Below are 25,055 nucleotides of genomic sequence, written 5' to 3' on the forward strand. Positions count from 1 at the left end.
TTCATTCTTCACCTAGTTTAGTTTATTTCATTTCTCCCTTCAAGTTTATGCTCTTTCTCATTGTTAGGCAAGCTTTCCCAAATCCTCTAGACTAAACCAGTCTCCAAGACCAATGCTGTCTTTAACTATTTTTTCTTCATGTTTCTTACAATAGTTTTTAATGATATTCTTTATTCAATTACTACTTTTTTCTCCTACCTCAGCTCTAAGCTCCATGAAAGTGGGACTCCTGTCTGTTTTGCTTACTCTGCACCATACACAAGTCTGGTATGTAGCACAATGTAAGTGTGTAATATTAAATGGAAACATACCACACTTGTTTCAGTAACCAAGGTGAGCCAAAACTGCATTGTGACTCCCATCCTTAGATCCAACTCTAGAGCCAGACAAATAGAAGCAAGAGATTACTCAGAACTGTAGTAACTATCTGTTGCTACTTATGAAGTACAGATAATAACATCTACTTCTCTTATTAAAACATGGTGGAAGCTGAACACCATATGACCAACCATAATGGTCTTAAAAGTCTGTATAATGAGTCTGGGGCCTTGTCACTACCCCCATAAGATTTGGGTAAGTTATTTATATTATTACTCTCAGTTTCCTTATGTGCCAAGTGAGTATGATGGTACTTGGTAAGATTTTTATCAGGATTACATGAGTATTTTCTATATAATGAGTCTAGCAAAATGGTTGACATTCAAGAAACACTCACTGAATCATTATTTTTGTTATGGTTAGGATCTGGAGTTCCCCACAGAGATTCATGTGTTAATGACTTGGTTCCCAGTGCAGCAATGTTCACAGGAAAGTCTTGTGGGAGGCGATTGGTTCATGACAGTTCTTTCATCATCAATGGGTTAATCCATTGATATATTAATAACTTTAAGGCATTATTGAGAGGTGATAGAAACTATAGGAGATGGGGCTTACCCAGCTGGACTAAGTAGGTCACTGGGAGTGTACCATAGAAGGATATATCATGTTCCTGATCCTTTTCCCCAACCCCTGCATAGTGGCTACCATGAGGTGAATAGCTACCCTTCCACCATGATGTTTCTGCCTTTGAGCTAACTGTCCATGGACTGGAACCTCTAAAACCATGAGCCAAAATAAAGTTTCCTCCAAAGTTGTTTTTCTCAGGTACCTACAGGCAGAAAACTAACACAATTATCATTGTAATCTGTGGTAACAGTAGAGCTTACCTGAATTTCTATTAACAAATGATACTTTTTTCTGTTATACCACCTAGACTAGAACAATATATTTATTCATCCTTCATCCAGCATTCATTTAAGCATTAGGCTCTGGAATTAAACTTATTTTGTACCCTCCAGCTATTTATTGGATGTTCAGATATTTTGAATGCACTACAAACATTCATTTTAAACACCCAACTTTATAATATTAGAAACACTGGGCTTTCTGCTCTCCTCAAGCTGCTATACTCTATTAACCTAGGGTTCTATCCCTTCTTTTTCTTTTTTTAAAGCTAGCAGTGTCTTTGCTCTATGCTGATTTTTTTCTCCTTCCCAACAGGATCATTGTCTTCATGTCCTCTTTTATTTTTCTTATTAATTTATTTCTAAGTTGGAATTACCCCTACTGTTCAAAGATAGAAAGTGTGAAGGGAGTAACTGGATGTGTCATCTGAGTAGGTAAAGGCACATATCCAGGCAAGATGAAGGATGAAGGTAAGATGCCAGCTTCCTTTGGGATAATCTAAGTTATTTTATAGTCCAGAAATTTAAAACAGTTTCCTTGCAGGGGCATAGAGGAACAGATGAAGCAGCAAAGAGAGAGAATGAGTGTTGTACTTAAGTCATTCTTTTCAATCATACATTCAAAAAACACATAAAGAAAAACCAAAAGCCATGTGATCTGCAGTTGTATGCTGATGGTATGCTTTCATATAGATGAAGGCACAACATTCCATTTGGAGTCCAATCAAAGGGGTTTGGATTTTAGAAAGTCAAAAGGTTAAGAAGCCTTTTTGAAATGTTGACCAATCTTATTTGCAATGCTTAAAGCAATCTTAAAATTTTAAAACCACCATGAATATTTTAAATAATATGGAAATCCAGAGAAAATAAATATAAAATATTTTTTTACAAATATAAGTTATATATTTTTAGGAAGTTGGGACTATTTTTAAGATAGCAATGCTGAATTTTGTCTAATGAAATAAAATTAAGATGTGCAAGTTATATGACATAGTATACTGAATGGTATGTCATTGTGTTGTACTTGCTGATACTTATATACACTCCATCTTCTAAGAAGTAACTTAAACTCAAAAGATTATAATATAAAAAGAGTCTAGAATATGCATTATTACCTTTCCCTATCATTAAAGCACACTTGCTCTGCTTTGCCATAATATGCCACTTGTCTGTTTTGCTAGTGCATTTCTCTATTGAGAAACCAATTGAAGCTGCTGAATGCTTCCCCATAGAGAAATTGCAAGTGAAATCATTACAGGCAAACTTTTGCACATTAACCTAAAATTATTTCATCTTTTAAGGAAATTGAGCCCTAAAATTATTGGTGTTTGCTTTGTGTTGACTGCCGTGAGTGCCTTTTATTTAATTCTGTCTTAAGTGGAAGTTTGTTCCTTGAGCTCTAATATCACTCCTGAAGGGGGAAAAAGGAAGCAATTCCAGCAGTGTTTCTTCACAGAAAGCCTCTATATTTTACTAAGGAATCAAGCCAAGATAATTACTTCAAATTTTTTGTCACTAAAAAAGTGAAAGTTGAATGCTACCACACAATGCTGCAAATGTAATATTTCTAGTAAGTCTGGTGGGAGTTATTTACAAAAAGATTTACCTTGACTTCTGGGAAACTATTTGGTCCATTAATTATTCTTGACTTCTCACCTATTACCATGAGCTTCCTCAGAGGGTAGCAGTTAAATGACAAGTTCCTTTTGAAAAGCACCATGTAAGTAGAATATGTGGCAGGGGGTGGGGTGGGGAAGAAATCACATATTTGCTAAGACAGCAAAGTTTTCAAATGCTGAAGGAAGTTATATAGCAAAAAATACTCACTACATTATTTCCAGGTAATTCAGAACAAAGTGAAGTGACCAGTCAGGCCTGAGTGACTTTCTTTTTGTATAAATTTGATTTTATCATCTCTAAACAGATGCACCTGCGTTCCAAGCCTTTAACACTTGGGCCTTTGGGGGCCACTTATCCAAAATCATGATATAGGTAGCTCTGTTTATATTATTACAAAATGTTTTTCACAATAAGTAAAAGCAGGAACATGATAGTAACTATGTGTGTGTGTGTGTTTGTGTGTGTGCATGTGTGTTGGTGTGTGTGGATGTGTGTATATCAAAATATATAGTATTTTATATAGTGTTTTGCTTTTGAAATAAATTTCAAATTCTTGGTACAGTTAGTTAATTCTGATGTTTTCATTCTAGTTTTATTGCAAGAATGAAATATAATCTTCTAATAATAAACATATTTGGAAATAGTGATATACATTGAAAAAAAGAGTAATTATTATTTTTCACATCATGTTCCCTAATGAACATATAAATCATCCAGAATCATGAGTGGTTCTTACTTTCATCCAGAGATTCCACTAGCAGTCCCTACATTGACAGCATCATCACTGAATTGATAAATAAATGAAAATATAACTTACAGTACCCATGAGAGTCCCTTTGTGAATCTTCTCTTTCTTATAATTATTTGTTGCTATCATAGAAAATGCATGAAGTCTACATAGTATTTGTTGAAAAAGGTTTAGATTTCTTTAAAGTTTGACTTATAAATAAATCAATAGGAATCTCTACCTATAAAAGAGATGTATTCTGGGTTGAACAATAATAAAAGTTCTTAAAATTAGTGCAGCTTTTTGCAGATCCCAAAATAGCACACACTAACATTATCTTCATAATCTTAGCTAGCATGAATTGAGCCATTTTATTATTATTATTATTATTGGTGTTTGCTTTGTGTTGACTGCTTTTAAGCACTTTACATGAGTTAAAATATTTAATCCCTCACCACCACCAAATTGAATCTTAATTCTATTTTTTGTTTTAAGATAAGGAATTTGAGACACATTAAGAGCATACTTGTCTCTTTTTTTAATTTAAATATAGCCCAGCTAATTCTAGAGTAATTAATAATCTAACTTTGTCAGTCTGACTTCAATCCTGGTTTTTTGCTATGGTTGTTGTTGGTTTGTTTTGTTGTCCCCCAACCTCCCAGGATCAAACCCATGGTCTTGCACAGGTAGAGCAAGAGCTCTCCCAATGAGCTATACCCCAGTCCTAAACCCAGCATTTTTTTTTTTTTTGAGAGAGAGAGAGAGAGAGAGAAAGAGAGAGAGAGAGAGGGGGAGAGAATTTTTCAAATATTTATTTATTTATTTTTAGTTTTCAGCGGACACAACATCTTTGTTTGTATGTGGTGCTGAGGATGGAACCCGGCCACATGCATGCCAGAATGCACTACCACTTGAGCCACATCCCCAGCCCGAAAAACCCAGCATTTTTAACAACTATTATTAGTTGAGAAGCTAGGAATTGTGGAGCTGAAACCACCTTACAACACTGAGGAAATCCTCAGAAGTATTATAACTATAAGACTGAAGCTCACCAACATAGGTAGCTGGGATTATGACTGAGAAAACAATGCTTGACATATAGGTCCTTTAAGGAAAATGAAATGATCTTCATTAAAAATTGAAGGAAAACCTGTAGAGTAGAAGAAATGGATCAGGGGAAATGCAGAAGGGAGGAAAAAGGGAATTATTAGGGAACAATACTGGCCAAATTATATTGTTATATTAAGTGCATATATGAACATATAACAATGAATTCCACCATTTTCTATGATATAATGTGATGGTAAAATAAGTAATTAAAATAAATTTAAAAGGCACACAAGACAAAAAAGGAAATAGATTGATACAACTGCGTACAATTTTTTACATACATAAAATATAGGAAAAATAAAAATATACTTTTTAAAAATTTGTTATGTGCTTCTACTATACATAATTTGTGGGGAGAGTGGAAGTACACAAGAATGAAAACTACACTCGGGGATCCTAAGGGATTGTGGAATTTCAAGGACAAGACTAATGGCAATGAGCACCTAACACTTGCATGTTGTCTCATAAATAGTCCTCTTTTACAGATGAGTAAATAGGATCAGATAGGTGATATGTCTTTCCCTGTGTTCCAGTTCATTGCTATAACCAAAATACCCAACAAAAATAACTTCAGAGAAGGAAAAGTTTATTTTGGTATATGGTTTCAGAGGTTCCGTTCAGTGTAGCTGGCTCCACCACTCTGGGTATAAGGGAAGGCAGAGCATCATTGCTCGAGGGCATGGAAGAGGAAGGCTGCTTAGCTAATGGAGACCAAGAAAGAGAGATAGAGATAGATAGATAAAGATGGAGGGGGGCGGGGAGAAACAGAGACAGAGAGAGAGAGAGGAGCTAGGGAAGGAAGATACAATCCCTAAGGGCATGCCCCAGCAACCTACCACTTCTAGCCATGCCCCATCTGCCCACAGTTACCACTCAGAAATTTTTTCAAATTATTAATCTATCAAAATCAGCTATTACTGATTGGGTAATAGCTCTAATAATTTAATCATTTTACCCCTGACTATTAACCCAGGAGATTTTGAGGGATATCTCATATCTAAATCATAACACACCTAAAATTTACATTTATTAATGAATCTATTAAAGATCATACAATAAACATCCTTGATCTGTCTGTCCTGGCTCACAGTTCAGACAATATGAAAATAATCATAATTATCATCAAAATATTATCAATATCAGCTCTCTGTACACTTGTACTATCCTATTTATGAAACCTCCATACTTTAAGGAAGGCAATTCGATTACCTTCTAAAATGTGTGCTATTCATGCTCATTAGTGCACCAAACTGACCAAAACTAGAACAAAGCATTCTATGGAATAAAAAAATTCAATAATATCCCAGGGACTCTAAGAGGATCAATATGGCTCACAGCAGTTGTTCCAAAATCTCAATATTCCTAAGAATCACTTGGGATCTTTTTAATACTACAAGTTTCTAGGCTGTATCCCAGAGATTCTGGTTCACTAGATCTAGAAAGGGACCAAAGCAAGCATATTTTAACTATATTCTAAGCTTATTCTAGTTCATGTAGTCTTAGATCCCCCACTAAGAAGCACAGATACAGTCTAAATAAAGGAGATGTGTGTTATTATTTGGTTTCAATAACAAATTAGCCAAGAGGTATTGAACAAGTTGTTTGGATTGTGTGGGTCTTAGATTAAAAAATAATTGCTTTGTACATATCCATCCAACTCTGCTATTTTATGATTTTATTAGTATCTACTCACCTAACATGTCTAGAATGCAAAATTAAAGGGTTACAAATAAATGTAGTAGAATAAAAATAATGATGGACCAATGGGAGAATTAGGGAGTAAATAGAGGAAGTTGGAGGAAATAGAATTTCCCTTATTCATCAGCTAAGGTTAAATGCAGTATCCTGAACAACAACAACAACAAAAAAATGCAACTGATTTTTGCAAGTGCATCTTATAAAAATGAGCTATCAATTGTTTGTAATACTCTTCGATACTCTTTTTCTCAAATCGTTCCTGGATGTAGGAGCTGGCATCCCATGTGGGGAGAATGTCCAAGGTCAGAACTTTCGAATTGGTTAATTCTCAAGCAGCAAAAATTAGAACCATTGTTTCAGGGTGACAGATTCTTTTGGCAAAAAGAGGCCAAGTTTCACTGGGGATAAATGCTTATCCTTTTCAGTATTCCTGAATGTTTACTGCAAAGGAAGGCTCTCATATCAAGCCTTCCTCCCAGATAACTTGCCTAGTATGTAGAAGTCTCCTCTGAATTATGATAATGAGCAGTGACCTCCTGCCCTGAATTGCACACATCTTCCCTTGTCTTCAGTGCAGCTGCTTGCCTCCCATGGAAATGAGAAAATTTTATGAAATAATTATCTTCAGAATAACTTTGAAAATTTATGAAATTAAATGCTATTTATTCATTAACATTTGAAAAACCAGAAATATCTTTCCATCTGCCTTTGATGAAATCAGCCTTTATTCAGTTCAATATTACCACAAATTAGTCTGCTTGCTTTCATAGCTTTTTCACGCTATCCATTTCCTTTAACTCTTAAAAGTGGTGTTGCACTATAGCTTAAAGACAATGCTCTCTGCTGATGAAACAACCACAAATTACAGAGAGACAATACAGGGAACTTTAATAAGCTGAATAGTAGTATTTACAATATGCATCTATGCATGACTGTCTGAACACTTTTGCTTAGATTTCACATTTTACTTTCTATGGCTGGTTTGATGGAAGTCTTAAGAGAATAATACCATTTTGTAGCTTTTCATGATTACTATTGTACTCCGTTATAAACTGTATATTCATTTAGATATGCTAAACAGTTTTTTCTTTTTTAATAATGGGGAAAAATCTTTTCATACAGTGTTCAGAATGAAAATTAATATTAATATTGTTCTCCTCTGGGTTAGCAAAATGAATTTCAATAACTTTGACTGTGGAAGAGAAAAGATGTTGAAATAAATGGACAAGATTTGGGTGTGAGTTCTTAAAATTGTTTCACGGATAGTGATCTGAAAGCTGTTTTCCTTAATTTTCAAACATACTTTCATCATAAGAAAAGCAAATTTGTAAGATAAGTTCAGCTACTTCTACCAACCTGTTTGATTTAAATGGGCATTGATCATACAGTTTTGGAGCTTGTTTTTACCTGTTGAAAACGATTTGGATTAGAATGCACCCTTAGATGGAGAGTTCTCCATTTCCTGCAAGAGACAGAATTGAATTCATTTCTCATGTTTCCTTTCTTTTTTTTTTAATAGATTAATGTCAAAACTACCATAGCTAGTGATGTACCTTTCATATTTTACTTCCTTCTTTTTCTTTGTATGTCAGTTGTAATATTTTAATATTTCAACAACATTTCCAGCTAAATGTAAGCCCCTTAAGCAATTATAATAGATGGAAGTTCTCTATCTTAACAAAAGGTCAGGTATGAGAAAAACATTGGCTCTCCTGGAATTATGAATTTATTCTGCCCAAAACTTTGAACATTCATTTCTATAAATGTCATTCTCATTCTGCTTTATGTGTCTACCAGATTCCTTTATTTTCAACTATTTTGATGAGCTTTATCCTATATTACATAAGGGTTATCACCAATAAAAGTGAATGCTTTATCTCCAAGGCTGTGAACTAGCAATGATGCTCACAGCTGACAATGGCTTATGTGTTAAAGTCCAGAGCAGAAAAAAAAAAGTTTCTCAGTTTTAAAGACAATTTGGTGTCTTTATTTTCCTTTCCTAAAAATGGGGATGACCATTGTTAATCTCTTACTATTTTTGTGTTTAGATAAATACATTTTAGGGCAAATGTTAATATTGTCAACACAGTATTAATAGAATCTTAATTATCCACCTAATCATTGACACAATCTTAGGTTGGGATTGAGTTTGAAATGAAATGTGTAATACACACACACGCACAAAAACAAAAACATTAGAATATTTTAAAAGGAAATTATGGATATTCACTCAGGCCAGCATAAGCAGAAATGAGAATTTATTATAAGAATATGATTCTCTTAAAAAATCAAAAGAAAAGGACAGAATATACTTATTTAATTCTGAATTCTGGGAGAGAGTATTTCATAGGCCCAGAATATACTAGGTGGGCTGCATTCAATTACTTGAAGGTAAAGGTATAAATCATAGAGTAAGTGTTGCTTGAGAGGTCACCCACATAAGTGGAGAAAGAATGGGATAAGGCAATTATTTTCAGTTGAGCAGAGACCTCTAAGAGCTTCCAAATGCAGTGTCATTTTTAGGGTTGTTACAGTAGGGCCTCAGATAGGCAAGTGCCATTTCTAATCACCCATGTAACTATTTGAAATCCCACTATCCATTCTTTTCAATCAAACAACTAATATTTGTCTGCCATTCACTGAGGCTAGAGGTAACTCTTTGTCAATTTGGAAAATTACTATGAGGAACTAAAAGAGAGAGCATTCTAAGAGAGTGTAAATGGAGAGATTTAGGGGACCAAAATCTGTCTTTTTGTTGACAAAGTAGTAAAGTAATAATTGTGCTAAAATTCTCTAAAAACGTACTAAGTGACCTACTACTCATTTAAAAATCTATGTGGTAATTATTTCACTGAATGTCATGCTACACAGAAAGTATTTGTTATTATCTTTTTTTTTTTTTTGAGTAAAGGAAACAGTGGTGTACACAGCTCAAGCAACTCAATTTTGTATAGCTAGTAAGTGGTAAAGCCAGGAAAACCACTCTGTTATCTATAAAACTGATTGACACCTGGAGGAGAAAATGATACCTCAGGAAAAAAAAATGAGTATACACACATGTGCATGCGTGAGCACGTGCGCGCACATACACACACCCACACACACAAAATATGATAAAAATGAGGATCAGTAAAATTCCTTGCTTCTTTTATCAGGATACTGAGGATCATAATACTCCAGGCTTTTGTAAGTTGATTGTAATCTAGTTTCTTGCATCTGTTTTATTCATCTCTCCATTTTATTATCCTTCAGGATAGGTTTTCCTAGCTAGAACTTCAACACAGTTCTGCTACTTAGCTTCCCAAGGCCCCTTTGACAACCACCCTGTATATCTTACTGGCAGCTCAGGCCTCAGAGGATGACATCACATGATTCTCTTTAGGAACTCAGTGATTATTAACTCAATTTTGTATAGCTAGTAAGTGGTAAAGCCAGGAAAACCACTCTTTAGGAACTCAATGATTATTAACTCAATTTTGTATAGCTAGTAAGTGGTAAAGCCAGGAAAAGCAAGAAAACCATGTTAACTGAATGAGTACGTAAAAATTGTTTCTTATATCTTTAAAAAAAATCACTGGTTTCACATTTCTAATAGAAAAAATGCTAAATGATTACCATGGTATTCAAGGTCTTTTTCAATTAATAATGCAACCAATCTAGTCTCTTGCTCTTTTCTCTTTTTTTCCCACCTTATGAATAAAATACAGTTGAGACTCTTACCTTATCTTCCTGCATCAAGACACAAGGCAGTTGGCATTCACAGACATTGCACACCGGTGGAAGCATAATCTCAGGCATGGACAGGGAGTGTGTGATTGACAGAGCACCAGTCCAACCCCATCCCCCCGTCTCACTCAGAAGTCCCTATTACAATGCTAGTGAGTGAAACTAACATAATTTTAGTGAACACTTTAAATCCACTCATTCATTTCATTTACAATTTGGGAAACATGAGCATACTTGATTTTTTTTAAAGATATGGTTGGTGAAACACAATTCCATTCAGACGCTGGTTCAGAATCGCTTTTAACAATAACAGTTAACATGGTTTGCTTGCTTTCCAAATGTTGGGCATTCTTTAAGTATTTTACATCAAATTTCCCAACAACCTGTGAAGTAAATACCACTATTATTCTCATTTTATAGAAGATACAATTGAAGTGCAGAGAGCCTAGGTAATTTTCCTAGGTGGAACATGTTGTCAGTGGATGTGATTTTCAATTTAAAAATATTTTAAAGTACTGAAGGTGTTTGTCAAAATGGTCCTTGAGGCCTGATAACTGAAAGCACACATATACACCAGACACACACACACACACACACACACACACACACACGCTCATGTACGTGCACACACACACACACAATTTTAAGATCTTAAGCACATATTGCCATGAAATTCTATGATATTATAATAAAAATATGCTTACTCCCTCCTAGTAGAGCAAATATAATGATGTACATAAGTAGCAATAGGCTTATTGAACCAAATACTTGAGTGTTTGAATGTCATTTTTGGAGCAATTGTATTAATTATTGCCCTGCACCAAAGCTTAAAGTAAGTATCCCACTATCTATTTCATATCAAGTTGGATTCCCTATTCCCCAAATTGTTCAGACCAAAGCCTGCTGTGTTTGTTTCAATGGGAAGATGCTATCTTCAGCCTCTGCTCTATAAGCAAATGGTACTCTGATCTGGCGTAGATTATGTGATTAAATAGTTTTTTTTTCATGAAAGATATTCTACAAAAAATGTGGTGGAATACAGATATCATACCTCTGAAATGCTTTTTTGAATTCACTTCTTTATTGTTCATGTAACACAAAACAGAATGTTATGTACACAGATAAACACACTTGTCTGTGCATACATGCACATGCACACATACATGCACACATACATGCACATGCTCATGGCTGTAAGCCATGGCTCTGTGATCCTTTCTTGAGAATATTTTGTCTATTCTCCATATTTTCCCTTAGATGCTGTAAAGAGTAAATGTCATCTGAGTAAGTCGCTTTCTGAATCAGATGCTTTGGTTCAGGAACCTAGTGGGCATCATCTGCATCTCAATGAAAGTGGCTAATGGACCCTACTGGGTAGCAAACTCTTCTGTGATATAGGACACATTTGCTTGTTCTTTTATTCTTTTTCATGATAAAATACAATAATTGATAGCTGGTAAAACTGGTCAGGATAGTAAGGAAAGGATAAACACAAATAACAAAGTTCTCAATTAAAATATAATTTAGGGGCTGGGGCTGTAGCTCAATTGGTGGACTGCTTGCCTAGCACATGTGAGACACTGGGTTCAATCCTCAGCACCACATAAAAATAAAATAAAAGTATTGTGTCCATCTACTATAAAAAACTATTTTTTAAAAATATGTAATTTAGAATGCTTTCTCTCCTTATAGGCCTGATGATGTAAAAAAAAATTGAAGAATGGAAACAGAGATATAATATGACTTCAAGAAGAAGTCAGAATAAACTATTAATGAGGGATCTTCATTTGTTATTTGATACATAAAAGTAGACAAATAGGCCTGCAGTGTAGCCCAGTGGCATAGTGCTTGCCTAGCATGTGCAAGGCCCTATGTTCAATCCTTAGTGCTGCAAAAAAGAAAAAGAAAGAAAGAAAGTGGGCAAATAGATAATATTAGATGAAAAATGGACTTAAAACCAAGGTTCACACTGTGACTACATGAACACAAGTAAACAGCCTATTGTGATAGTGTTGAAAAGATGTGGCTAGCTTTAAAGATTGACTGAAAAGGAAAAAACAAGATAGAAAAGATTTCCTTCTGAGGAATGGGTTGCATACTTATTAGAATACCATGATCATTGGGAAACGCAGAGCTTGAGTATATTTCAAAAGAAAAGACTTGGATGTCTAAGTATTTGGAATAAATACTTAAGTGTGTCTAAGTCAGGGTTCCCCAACTTCAGCACTGTTGGCATTCTAGAAAAGGAAATTCCTTGCTGGGAGAGTTTTGAATTGTAGAGTATTATAAAGCATGTATAGCCCCTACCTGTTAGCTGCAAATAGCACCCCACCTCCCCAGGTATGATCATCAAAAATGTCTCAAGACATTATCAAACACTTCTGGGGGATGGGGTGGGAGGCAACATTTCTTCTAATGGATGATCATTAATTTAGGCAGGTGGAGGTGACAAAGAATCAGTATATTATGATTTTTTATATGGAACATACAATGAGTTCTTTTTATTTTCATTTCACCAAAGGACAAATGAGAAGCAAACAGAATAGAAAAAACTACAGAAGCATCTCTTGAGGATGTGCAAGGCATTTCAATTGATATATTTCCAAATTGGCATCCAGGGTAACTATAATTATGAGGTTGAGATATTGTCCATTATTTCAGCAGGATTTTTTTTCAGTTGTGGTAGCATGCTTACAGTATTTACTAATTTTAAGGTATGACTTAATATTAAGCACTTCAAAAATTCTGAAATTAAGAAAATAAATAATATTCATGTAACACCAGTTGAAATAAAACAGTATTTGGATCCATTTGTTTCAGATGTTTCTTTCTTAAATTCTTTGTTTCATTTATTTTATAATAGGGTCATTTTATCTAGAGTATCCTACTGTTCCACCTCATATAATCTCTTCCTCCCCAGGGATAATCAATTACAGGTGTGTGTGTGTGTGTGTGTGTGTGTGTGTGTGTGTGTTTGTGTGTGTGTGTATAGTTCTGTGAATTTTTTAATTTACACTTTTACTACACATATTTGTATATACTATTTGCATATAGTTTTGAGTTCTCAGTGTTCTTGTGTGTTTTTACAGAAAAAATGTCTCTCTGTGTGTACCATTTCTGTATTTTGCTTTTCATTGAATATTTTATTTGCAGAATTTATTCATGTTGGCATATATGATATTTGCACAGTGGGTACAATGAAACACTGTGAAGCAATTAAAATGAATGGACTAGTTTAATCACTTTTAAATAGCACAGCTACAGACAAAATAAGGAAAGCATACAGGGCTATTTAGCTTACTTATGTCCTAAATTTGGCAGCAGAGCCAAACCATTACTATTTCAGAGGTGAAATGTTTGATCTGCATGACTCTCACACAGGAAAAAGAACTGAAACAGTAAGGACAATATTCAGCCTCATTTTATTTTCCAGAGAAAAAACATTAGCTTCGTAGAATCTGAGAGGAATATAGCAGTCAAATGGCCCCAATGCCTGGGTGGGCAGGGGAGTTCATTCCTTCTGTGGAAAGAAAGAGGAAGGGCCTGCTGGGTCTTTCCAGGGGCCTAGCTAGACTGGAAAAGAAACACACAGGTTAGCCACTGAGAAAGAACCCTGCACTCAACAACAGCATACACATGACTGAGTGACAGGTTAACTCTGAGCAGGACTGTCTTTGATGGTAAAGCCTCAATATGAAGCCCAGAAACAGCCAGCATTTCAGGGTCTGAGCTGGAGACCTTTGTGGTTAGAAAGGGCAGTGTCTGTCTTAGGGTGAGCCTTGAGTTTAGAAGGACATAGCATGATGATCTACAGCTTCAGCAACAATGGTCATTGCAAGAGGTTAAAATAACATTAAGAGGGAGAAAATAAGCCCCATAGTCAAGATTTAAGGTCTTACTGGTTCAGGCCAGACCTGGACAACTTTAGTTGAGACTCTAAGCCACTGTAGAACCTTGCTCAGGGTCAATGACACCTGGAATAATCTGAAGGTCCAGTGTGTCTGCTGATGGGTGCCTGAGAGAGACACTGTTGATTTATTGCCATTGCTTTGATCCTTCTACTTCAATTTAAAACCACTGGGCTCATAGGACCTGGGCAAATAGTTGAGATTTTCAAAAGCCAGATGCGTTCCTTTAAATTTTGATGTGCATTTCTTTAAAACTGGTTTCTTATTGTCGAATATCTTCGAAAAATAAATCTTTGATTCAGAACTCAGTGTAACTGATAGGTCTAAAGATATTCCAATAGCAGTTTCTTTACATTGATTAAGTAACTTTTTCTTAATATTTTAGTGGCAATAAGAAACAATCTCCAAATGACCAAATTTAGGAGTTGTTTTTCTTAAAGTGAAATAAAATACTGTTTTAGTTAGGGCTCCCTACAAAAGCAGAGGCTGAGGCAATGACTTTCATGCTGGTGGTTTATTTAGGAAGTGATTTCAAGGAGCAGAAAAAAGGAAATGGGAGAGTGGAAAAAAGTCAAAACAAATATCTGTTATTCAATATGGACAAGCTCAATCCTACCAACAGCTCCCAGATATATTGTCCATAGAGATCAACCTCCCTGACGAGTGAAAGTTTGTGAACTCCACCTCACTTCCAGATTGTACATACCTAAATGCTAAGCAGTTTCCTAAAAGAGTCCTAATCACCAGAAAAGACCCAGGTGGAAATCTAGAGATCTCTGGCACAAAGTAAGGAGTTCTCTAGTTGCCCCTATTCCAGAAGGCTGCAGTCCAACACGGATGTTTGAGAGGATATGAGAGGTTGCAAGAGGTATTCTAATAGAGGTGCGGCATTTTCAAAATCAAACTTACCAGCTGCAAGTTATAAAAACATGATTACTGATTATGGTCAAAGACCAAATATGAATAGATATCATCAAATTTTTAGTTTGAAAAAACTTCATTTTGAGATGGAACATTTATCTTGTGTGGTCTAAAATGGTCTTTGCAGAAGAGATTGGCAGTAGATAACATCCAAATGGATTTGCAGTGATTTTTGGTTTGGGGGCAAACAGAGAATAGTGTTAATATTAACTTAATTAAGGAAAGTATTGCAGAAGATAGCATTTTATAGGAAAAAATTGTACACAAGCTTATCAGTAGTAATTTTTGCATGGTTTGCAGTCAGATTCCAGATGAAAAGCATAGATTTTATCTTAAATTAAGGACATTCAGAAGCTGAATTTATCAAATTATTATCAGGAGTGCTATGTGAGATATAAACCTGTAACCATGAGGACAAAATCTTAGTTATATTCTGCATATTCACCTTTCAACAGGTAATATAAAAGAGTCATACTATTTTCTTTCTGTAAGACTCCTGTGATTAAAGTAATGTAGTTCAAAAGTGTACACGGATGCTCCCCAATGCCCCACATGTTGTTATGTCTAATTTAGAAGTGGTCTAGTGGAATTCATTGGGGAAGAAAAGAAAAAGAAGTAAAAGGAGCTTCTTCAGTTACATTTAAATAGTGCTGAATAATGATCCTAAGTTTTGTTGCTAACTGAGAAAGTACCCTGATCAATATTGCACAAAACCAAATGAAATAGATGCACAGTCAGATGCTATTTTAGAATGCTTCATCATTCTTGCCAATTTGGTGCAGTTCTCAAAATGGGAAATTTTCTATAATTTCAGATATGGCAAAGTTCCTCTTGAGATTTGAGTCTAATTGAGGCTTCCAAGAAAAGTAAAATATCTAGGAAATTTACCCCAAATTTAAAATCCTAAAATGCAGGTAGATGTCTACTTTCTCCTGTGTAACCATTTTCTTTATTTTCAGTAAAGCAGAAATTTAACCAATGTTTAACTTATTTTTATGCTCTTAGTTGGTTTGATAGGAATGAACCATCAATTAAAAATCTTACCTCAGTAAATTGTGTATTAGATTAATCACTAGCATTTTAAACACAGAATTTTAACTATACTTGCTAAATTCTTGGTAGTCAAAATGCACCATACTTGTGAACAAGTGATAATTCTTACAATGAAGAGAACATGCCTATTTGGTTAGTGCATTTTATCAATACCAGCATATGTTGTGTAGAATAAAACTTATCTCTCTTATAACAATATAATTCTAAATATATTTTTGTCTTATCATCTTCCTTTTTTCCACTATGACTTTCTGATTTTTAAGAGAAAGTTTTATTTTTAAGTTGATATCTAGTTTTTTTTTTAAACAAAATTGTTAGAACATCATATAAATGTCAATAATTCTGAGAAACTGGAAAATCTTTCAAAAAGATATTTTTCAAGGAAATAGCTTGTGTCAAGTAGAAATGAACTAAATTTGAGAATTTCTTATATCTTTTTGACATAAATCTTTCCTCTTTGGGCATTTCTATCCATTCAGTAGCTTCCTTCATTTAGTAGATTCAATATGTTTTCTCCTTCAAGGAAAATATGATATGATTTAATTTCCAAAGGATTGAGCTAATATTATTTTATAAAGATTGGTAGATAGATTTTTGGATTTTTATTTTGCTTTTATTTAGGTTCTTTATTCAAGGGTGTCACCTTTCAGTTGCTATTCTGTTGGGAAATGTCAATTGTATATAATCCTGAAATATCAAGAATGCCAGGAGAAACTGAAGAAAACTCAACATATTTATACACATAAGAATAGAAAGAATGTCATTCGGAGTAAGGGCCATTTTCTGTCTAGCCTAGCATTCAGACTGAGGCAGGTGGCATGGAATTTCGAGTATGTCTTCCTGAATGTCAAACTGAAAATTCATAGGTGAACCCTAAAACACCCATAGCATTCTGAATAAATCTCTGTGACTATTCTCCAAAAAATATTTTCTAAACCCTTTTATATCCCAGGAGTTATTATTTTTATTATTCAACATATCCTGACTAGTATCAATATTTACAAATTCTCATCTTTTAATGGTATACATAGAATATCTTTGTTAACAAGATCTCTGACACCTCTTTCAAGTACCTACATCAATGAAGAGTTGGCTTGGTTTCCTCCTATGATGGGTGCTACAGACAGCAGTGTTTTTATTTATGTGGGGGATGCAGGTGGAGAGGAGAAAATATCATGCTTTAAAAGTTTCTCCAAGAAGTCCCCTGAAAATCAGTCAAGTCTTACATAATGGGCATGATCTGCAAGGGTTTTCCTTAAAATTTATGTGTAGAAGTTTTGCCTCTGCTTTAGATATATCAGGGCCCTACAGGTCAGTAAGTATTAACAAGTACTTCCCAGAAAAATGATACATTTGGTTTTCCTTACCAACTCCCTGTTATTGGGATAATGCCTGATAGATAGTAGTTTAAACACATTTGCTGTAAATAGGCACTGTATACCAAAAGAATACATTCAAGACTTTCTGGAGAATTTGCAAAAATTTATAAAAGCCTACTTATCAACAATATGTTTTATTAGAAGCACCAAGAATGAAAGTATAAATCTGAAAGCCATTTTTGCTGATATGAAATTTTGGACTGAAAGCTTAATGAATTGCATGAATTGATTTCTAAAATGTTTAGTACACTGTTACTACATCACCACCACCATCATTACTACCATTATCATTAACATCATGTCTAATGTTTATTGAAGATTTATAACCTGTTAAGCACAGTTCTAAGCATTTTGCATGCATTAACTTTTCAACATCCTTACAGAAAACTGTTTCAACAAATACTCTTATATCCACAGTATGCAGATTATGTTCTTAAAAATGTTTCAAGTAAAAATACTTAAATAGATGAAAGACATCTAAATACTGGAGAGATATTAACTATATAAATATTGGATATCTAGATATTAGAGAAAAATTTAAAGTACATTATATAAATGATGTCAAATAATAGATCTTCTTCTAGGCCACTGACCTTGATGACAAAGAGTATCTGGCCAGAGGTAATGTTCTATAAAGGACTATATTTCCATGGTATGCAAAGTAATGAAGTGCATACTAGAGAAGAAGGTTTGCAAAGCTAGTAGCAGTGACTCTCACCTGAGATAATTTCTCCCTCTCTTTCCATTATGACTCTTCATTCACTGAATTCCTATGGATTCCCAAGACCCAACTCCAAAGGTAATAAACTGTTAAGGCTGAGAGAACAATTGGGTTTCAAAAACGAATTCCTGTGATAACACTCAGAAAAATCTCTCACTAAGATTTGATGGGATAAAATGTATATTTTCTCAGAATATGATAATATATGACCTTAATAGCAAAATGTCAAACAACCTGAAAGCATATCCATGCCCAAAAGGCATATTTTGGCAATGACCACATTATGTTATGTGCATGTATGAATATGTAACAATGAATCCCACAATTATGAATGATTATAATGTACCAATAAAAGGCATGTCCCTGTATTTAAAATGTAATAAAAGCCTTATGAAAAAAATTATAATGCAAATAGATGAATTTTTTAAAAGGACACCTATATTGTACATTACCCATTTGAGTTGTAACTATATTTAAAAAAAAAAAAACTCTTCAAACTATGTATTGAAAAGTGTATTCAGAAATAGGATGTTTAAAAATATCCAATTGGAAATTCCTGTCATAAAAAAAAAGAAACAGATTGTGTTTGACAAAAAAACTTGACTCTCTTAGCTGATAGTTTGATCTCCCATGAGATTTACAAAGCAATGGGTATATTTTCTTTTCTAAACTGTGGTCAATAATGGCATGATTGGTGAACTAGCAATGTTCTTGGGGAAAGTGACCACTGTCATGGTGAAAGAAATGAAAAAGGGAATCTAAGAGCATTCTTAGTTTGCAAAATTCATTCAAAGAGTATGGCTTAATGAGTTTCCGATCTGTGATAGCGTTTTTAGCAAGTTGGAGTTTTCACTTGCCTAATTTCAGGTTTATTATATTCTGATTATATATATATAATACTTATATTTAAGTTTGCTTCTCATTATTATAATATATATATTAGGAAAGGAATACTGAATATTCCTCTCTTTCAGGCTAAATTATACTTAAACTATCTCAGAAATGAAGGCCATTATTCTAATTTACAAAACCCAATCAATGTGAATACCTAGTAAAAACAAGAGAACAAGACAGTAGTCTCATATAAAATAACTAACAAATCAGCAAGCCTTCCTTAAATGTCTATGCTAGGAAACTAATGTAGCTGAAAACATGCATTTGGTTGTTTTCCATTCTTCTTTTTCCAACTGAATTATAGGTCTTTAACTTTTCCTCATTGAAATAACATGAACATATAAAATGAAATATTATAGTCTAAATGTATACTTCTTCCAACTATGAGTTATATATTTAACCGTAGTTAATTATTTTGCCTATAAATGCTTTTAGATGGTAATATCTGTTCTTAATGCCTCGGCTTTCTTCTTCGGTCACACAGCTGGAGTGGAACACGAAGACTCCATGGAGCACATCTCTCTGGGTGAATGTTTAAAAAAAAAAATCACAACTAGTAGGCAAAAAGCCATTTCCTCTAGTCAGGCTGTGGTTATCTTGATCTAGCATGACAAATTGGTGTTCCCAGAGTGGCTGCAAAGTAATCAGACTGTGACAAATGGTTTACTTATAGCAATTTGTTTCCATTTTACTGAAAATTTCCACAGTCTTAAAAAAAAAATAGAAAGATTTTTAATGGTATTTGAACATGGTGAGTGGTTCTGCTTGAAATGGCCAAAGTTGAAATCTAGAATCACTATGCTCACACATGAGATATGAGCAGAAATGTGACTTTGTGGGTCATGGATTACTAGAAGGGAAGTCATGCCTCAATCCACTGGTGACAGGACTGAGTGACCTGAGACATGACTTCACAGTCCCACTCAGAACACTTACCCAATAGAGTATCTTTGGATCCAGTTTACTCTTGGACTAAACAGTGTATGGTCATTTAGTTTGGCATAATTTATTTTCTTTAAAGGTCTGCCTCAAGCCTGCAACTGCCATTCTTGCTGCGATAAAGGAATATGCCTTTTATTTCTATAGCATGTCCCCCTCTTTGTGGAGTGGTATTCCCACATCTCCATCTCCCCATGATGGTCCTCAGGTATGTTCTTTTTTCCTTCTCTATAGTGACTCAAGTCGATTGGTCCTATATTCTGCCTGACTTGCTTTCTGGTCTGCCTCTTCCTTACTGCAGTGAGTCAAAGGATGGCCTTCTTGTGATACCCTCCACATCTCTGGAGAAGAGATTCCCTCTTTTACTCTGCTTTCATGAAGGAAGGTAGAGTTGAGACACAGAGAGGACAAAGTATAGCATTAGGAATGAGCTCTGTGAGGTAGATGAGTAGTAAAACAAGGTGCCCATGTTATGCCATTTTCCCCTGTAATATCTGATTGATTATCCCCCCATTTCATAAGTAAAGGCAACTCAGAAAAATCAAACAAATTATTACAGATGAAGTATCTGGGATGTCTTCTTCCTGTTCACTCTCTCAGTACCATGACTTATTTTGCTCTCTTAATTCAGTGGGTGTATGAATCCACTGGTCTGTGTGGTGAGTTAATGTAACTGACAAAAATAAAAGTGAGAGAAAAATATCAATGTGTTAGTGAAAAACATAGTTAATTAACTAGATATCAAATTTGAAAGAAAGGAAATGAATCCCTAAAGTCATTGCACTATTTGATTTTGATCCAAACATGTTCTGTTTAGAGCTATATGCATTACTCCATAGCTACTTGTTCCTTTTACATTGTTACACCTCTAATTTTATTGCTTGCCTCAGTTCATTTATACACCAAGAAAGGAAAGTCCCTAAACAAGAAATGTTTTTTATTCTTGATGACATATCTTGATAGGCCTCATTACTGTACTTACATAATAATTTCCTTATACCAGTAATGTTTCCTAATAATTATTTCAAATTCTCTGTAATGCCATAAGATTTAAATCAATCAATAATTGAATGAGTTACAAGCCATCATTTCGTCCTCACATTATTATTATTATTTTTTTATTTTGGACTCTTCATCTTAACCTGTTTTGTTTCCCTCTTTGTGATCAGGTCATTTCTTGGGCATATTATATGTAATTTCTCTGCTTGTTTGTTCTTCAGTTTCTAAGGAAGGCCTTTGGGACACATACAACCCTTTTATCAACAAAAGAACAATCTGAAGGTATTTGGTTTTATTTAAGTAACAAAGATACTGTATATTCCTCTCCCTTTTCAATGAAGTGGAAATCATGTGTAAATAATTTAAACAGACGTGGTTCTAGACAACCTATGATTTACTTAATTATGACCCCCTTTACTCAAATTCCATTGCTAACCTGATTTACTTCTTAGATGGAAAACAAGTCTCCCCAGTCTAAAATAATAAACATATTTTCACTGTTCAAACAAACTAGAGAAAATATTTAAATGTGCAGATTGATGGAAATATGTAAGGCTATGTATAAAGATAGAAATTATTTTATAATCTGCCATGACTTCAATAATAATTCATACTCTGCAATGATTTGTTCTTTCCTGTTTTTCCATACAGGATCTGATATGGACTTTTCATGTGTCCTTAGAGTATATATTTATAATCTACTTCCATTTTCATTTGTGCTCTCCAATCAAATAGTCTTTGTACTATATCATATGCCTGTGTTTTGGAAGAATTCTCTAGTTTTTCAAAAATTATGAAGAATCTCTTTAAAGTTGTTGTGTTCTTTATTGACTTATTTGTTCTATCATTTAACTGTTTGTCCTCTCCAAAATTCATGTTGAAATTTATCTGCCATAGTAACGGACTATAAATTAGATCTCTAGGGACTCAAACTATATTTAAGTTTGCTGCTCATTATTAATTTTCCCTGCATTAGTCATGTCCAGTATATCATTTTCTAGTTAAAAAAAAACAGAATATTGTGTTATATAAGTTTGCTAATTTTGATAATGTTGTATGCTATATTAAAAATTGGGGTCAAAACACAAATTCTCCTTCTCACAGCCCCTTTGATTAGTATGGTTATGTAATCCAACTCCTCCAAAGAACTGGAAAGACAGCACAGTATGGAGTGCTTTTCTTCCCATCATAACTTTGCCATAAAACCCTCATCAAGTTGTCTATTCTGTGATATGAATCTCTAATTCATGGAGAATTCTAGATTTACTTTCTCTCCACTTACCAGACTGGACAATTTATATTGAACAGAAATTTATTGACCCATAGTTCTAGAGGATGAAAAGTCGAATATTCTTATCACAGAAATAATTGTGATGATAATAAATTCAACTATCCCTCTTTTCTCTCTCATGATCAGTTATCAACCCAAATTCAGGGTCCTTTGGTCAATTATCTTCTCACTTAGTATCACATTATAGAATTATCCTCTCTAAGCAAGTTTCTTCTTTTGTGATTAACTTTTTCCCTTTCACAGTGGCTGCTGGATCCTATATGCTCTAACCATACCACTCTCTGTCAGCAATCTTTTCACAGAGAAAAACCTGCCACTTATGTATTTATTTCAAACTTGGATCTTCTCTGGAATACCTCTTTTCCTGTATCCCCGTTGAATAAACACTTTTTATTCTTCATTCAAGGAACACAATGACTTAAATAGGGGAAACTGATAATTTTTCAGTTCCAAAACATTTTTCTCCTAAAGCAAAAGATCACTGTATTTAACTGTTGTGATAATCGGGCATGTCATTATTGACTGTTCTTGGTTGATGTTGCCCTCTGTAATCTTGACTAACTTTGCTCACTCACTGTGACTGCGATCTGACTCTCAGTCTTCTTTATTCCCACAGTGAAATCATCAATCAATATCCATCATCAACTGGGTATTTCAACATGTAGATGACCTTTCTCACAAGTAGCCTCAAAATGACTTGACATTACTGTCAACATTCCCATGCTTACTCCAGTCCTCTAACTGCAGTCACAAAAGTACTATGGATCTCATCACTTGAAGTCTTCTGCATGAAATTTTAAAATTCGTGCACCATCATCCTACCAAGTCTCCTGCCCTCTTGGGTTTTTTAACTACCATTTTTTTTCAGTCATGGAGAATTCTAGATTTACTTTCTCTCCACTTATTTATAATCCATCTCTCCCCCATAGTTTCCTTTTATTTTGCTGACACTTTGGTAGTTTGTTTCAACAACTTTTTGCTATTATCTTAACACTCTTATTCCTTCACCTCACAATCATGAAAGCTTTCAGATCATCTATCTTTTATCTGTCCAACCATCCATCTCATTGTTTGCTGTACCCAGACTTTTGAATTCTGTTAGAAACAATAAAGCAATTGTATGAATTTAGTGCCAACTATTTGGTCTCCAGATGGGTTTTCAGTAGAGCTCAGCAATTCTTTTCAAAGTCCCTGGTTCAGTTTTCTCTCCAATTTCCCATATTTGCCATTTCTATACAAAACTAATAACTTTATACTTCCTATTCCACAACTATTGTCCTCATTCACAAGCAGATAACTTGCCTCTGACACATTTTTGGGCTATTTTGTATTATGCTTTCTTAACTTTGTGCATTCATATTCACAAATATGTGATCTTATTATCATATTTTAGGGATAATAAATGTTTTATTTTTCTCTTATTTTCTGATCTTACTTCATCAGTGATGATTAGCTCTTTTTTAAAAAAAATTCTCTTTTCTCAAGACTTATTTTAGTTAGAGTGTTAAAAGACATTGCTTTTCTTTTTGTTAATTTGATTTTTAAAGTTGAGATGAATGAAGAGATTGCAATAAATGTCTTTGAAAGCCACACGGTTTTCCTTAGGAAAGAAAGTCTATTTCTTGAAAGATATCTTTCAAAAATGAAGAAGAAAAGATGTTTACAGAGAAAATAAAAGTTGAGATAATTTATCATCAAAAGACCTGTCCCTTCATAAATGTTAAAGGATATAGGAAAAATAAAGAGCCTCAGAAATGGTGAATATGGGAGTTAAACATAAATAAATAATAACTGTTTTAAACAATGATAATGAAAATACTTTGTGGGATTTGTAACATATATAATTGATACATAATTGTTAAGATACAAAGACAGCAAAAACAGCAGGAAATGGTTAAATGAGTTTAACTGTTTATACATCAGATTCATACATCAGATAAGACAGTGAAAGTATTAATTTCAAGCAGTCAATTATCATCTAAGAATACTATAATTGCTAGGGAAACAACTAAAAGAAAAATATAAAATTTAGTTTTTAACTAAAAAATTAATGAGAAAAATATAAATATGAATAATAAAACAACACCTTTCAATAGAAAAGAAAGAATAAAAGGAGAAATAAAGAAAAATTATGGAACAAACAGAAAATAAATGAAACTTTACCATTATACTCAAATAAAGCAATAATGATATTATGTGAACTAAGGGTCCAATTAAAGGGTTAAGAAAATAAAACAATACCTAATGAAGGGTAGCAGAATATGCCATCCCAAAATATGCCACTTTAGCATAGGATCATTTTGAGTTGAAGGCAATTGATAAGTAGGAATAAGAAAAGGGTCCTCCTCTCCCCATCTTTGCTCCAAAGCAGGAGATATACAAAGGTGTCCCTCATGTTTCTACCAGGAAGGACAAGAGTTAACTACTAGAGGTGCTTATCAGTCCTAGGTGGCACCAGAGTAATCTACGTAAGTTTTAATAACTATTTTTTTCTACCATTAGTGTCCCACTTATTTACTTTCCCACAATCTGCCACCCCAGAAACCAGAGACTCAAGATCTTTTTCCTTTGTCTTGATTCTTTGCAAAAAAAAAAAAAAAAAAAAAAATATATATATATATATATATATATATATATATATATATATATATATATATATATATATATATTATTCTTGGCTACATATGGAGTGCTAAACCACCTCTCTGAGTTTTACCCATTTCACTGATGTCTCCCAAATACATATATGATATATACCTTAATGAATATGCTTGTTTTTCACTTATCTTTTTATCTTTTGTTATTGTTACTTTGTATTTTGTTCCACGGTTTCCTGTGAAGAATTT

General features: G+C 33.9%; 1 long non-coding RNA gene across 12 annotated transcripts in view; it reads left to right on the plus strand.

Moving 5' to 3' along the window:
- The window catches only part of LOC144365620 (uncharacterized), a 158,771-nt gene extending 135,426 nt beyond the window's left edge, over positions 1 to 23,345 (plus strand). For all 12 annotated transcript variants that reach the window (XR_013424285.1, XR_013424287.1, XR_013424288.1 and 9 more), the window contains 3 exons: positions 20,002 to 20,127; positions 21,140 to 21,200; positions 22,826 to 23,345. This is a non-coding gene — a long non-coding RNA (uncharacterized LOC144365620). The remainder of the gene's footprint in view (positions 1 to 20,001; positions 20,128 to 21,139; positions 21,201 to 22,825) is intronic.
- The last annotated feature ends 1,710 nt before the right edge of the window (positions 23,346 to 25,055 follow it).

The sequence above is a fragment of the Ictidomys tridecemlineatus genome, chromosome 7 (genome assembly GCF_052094955.1).
Source record: "Ictidomys tridecemlineatus isolate mIctTri1 chromosome 7, mIctTri1.hap1, whole genome shotgun sequence".
Classification (NCBI taxonomy): Eukaryota; Metazoa; Chordata; class Mammalia; order Rodentia; family Sciuridae; genus Ictidomys; species Ictidomys tridecemlineatus.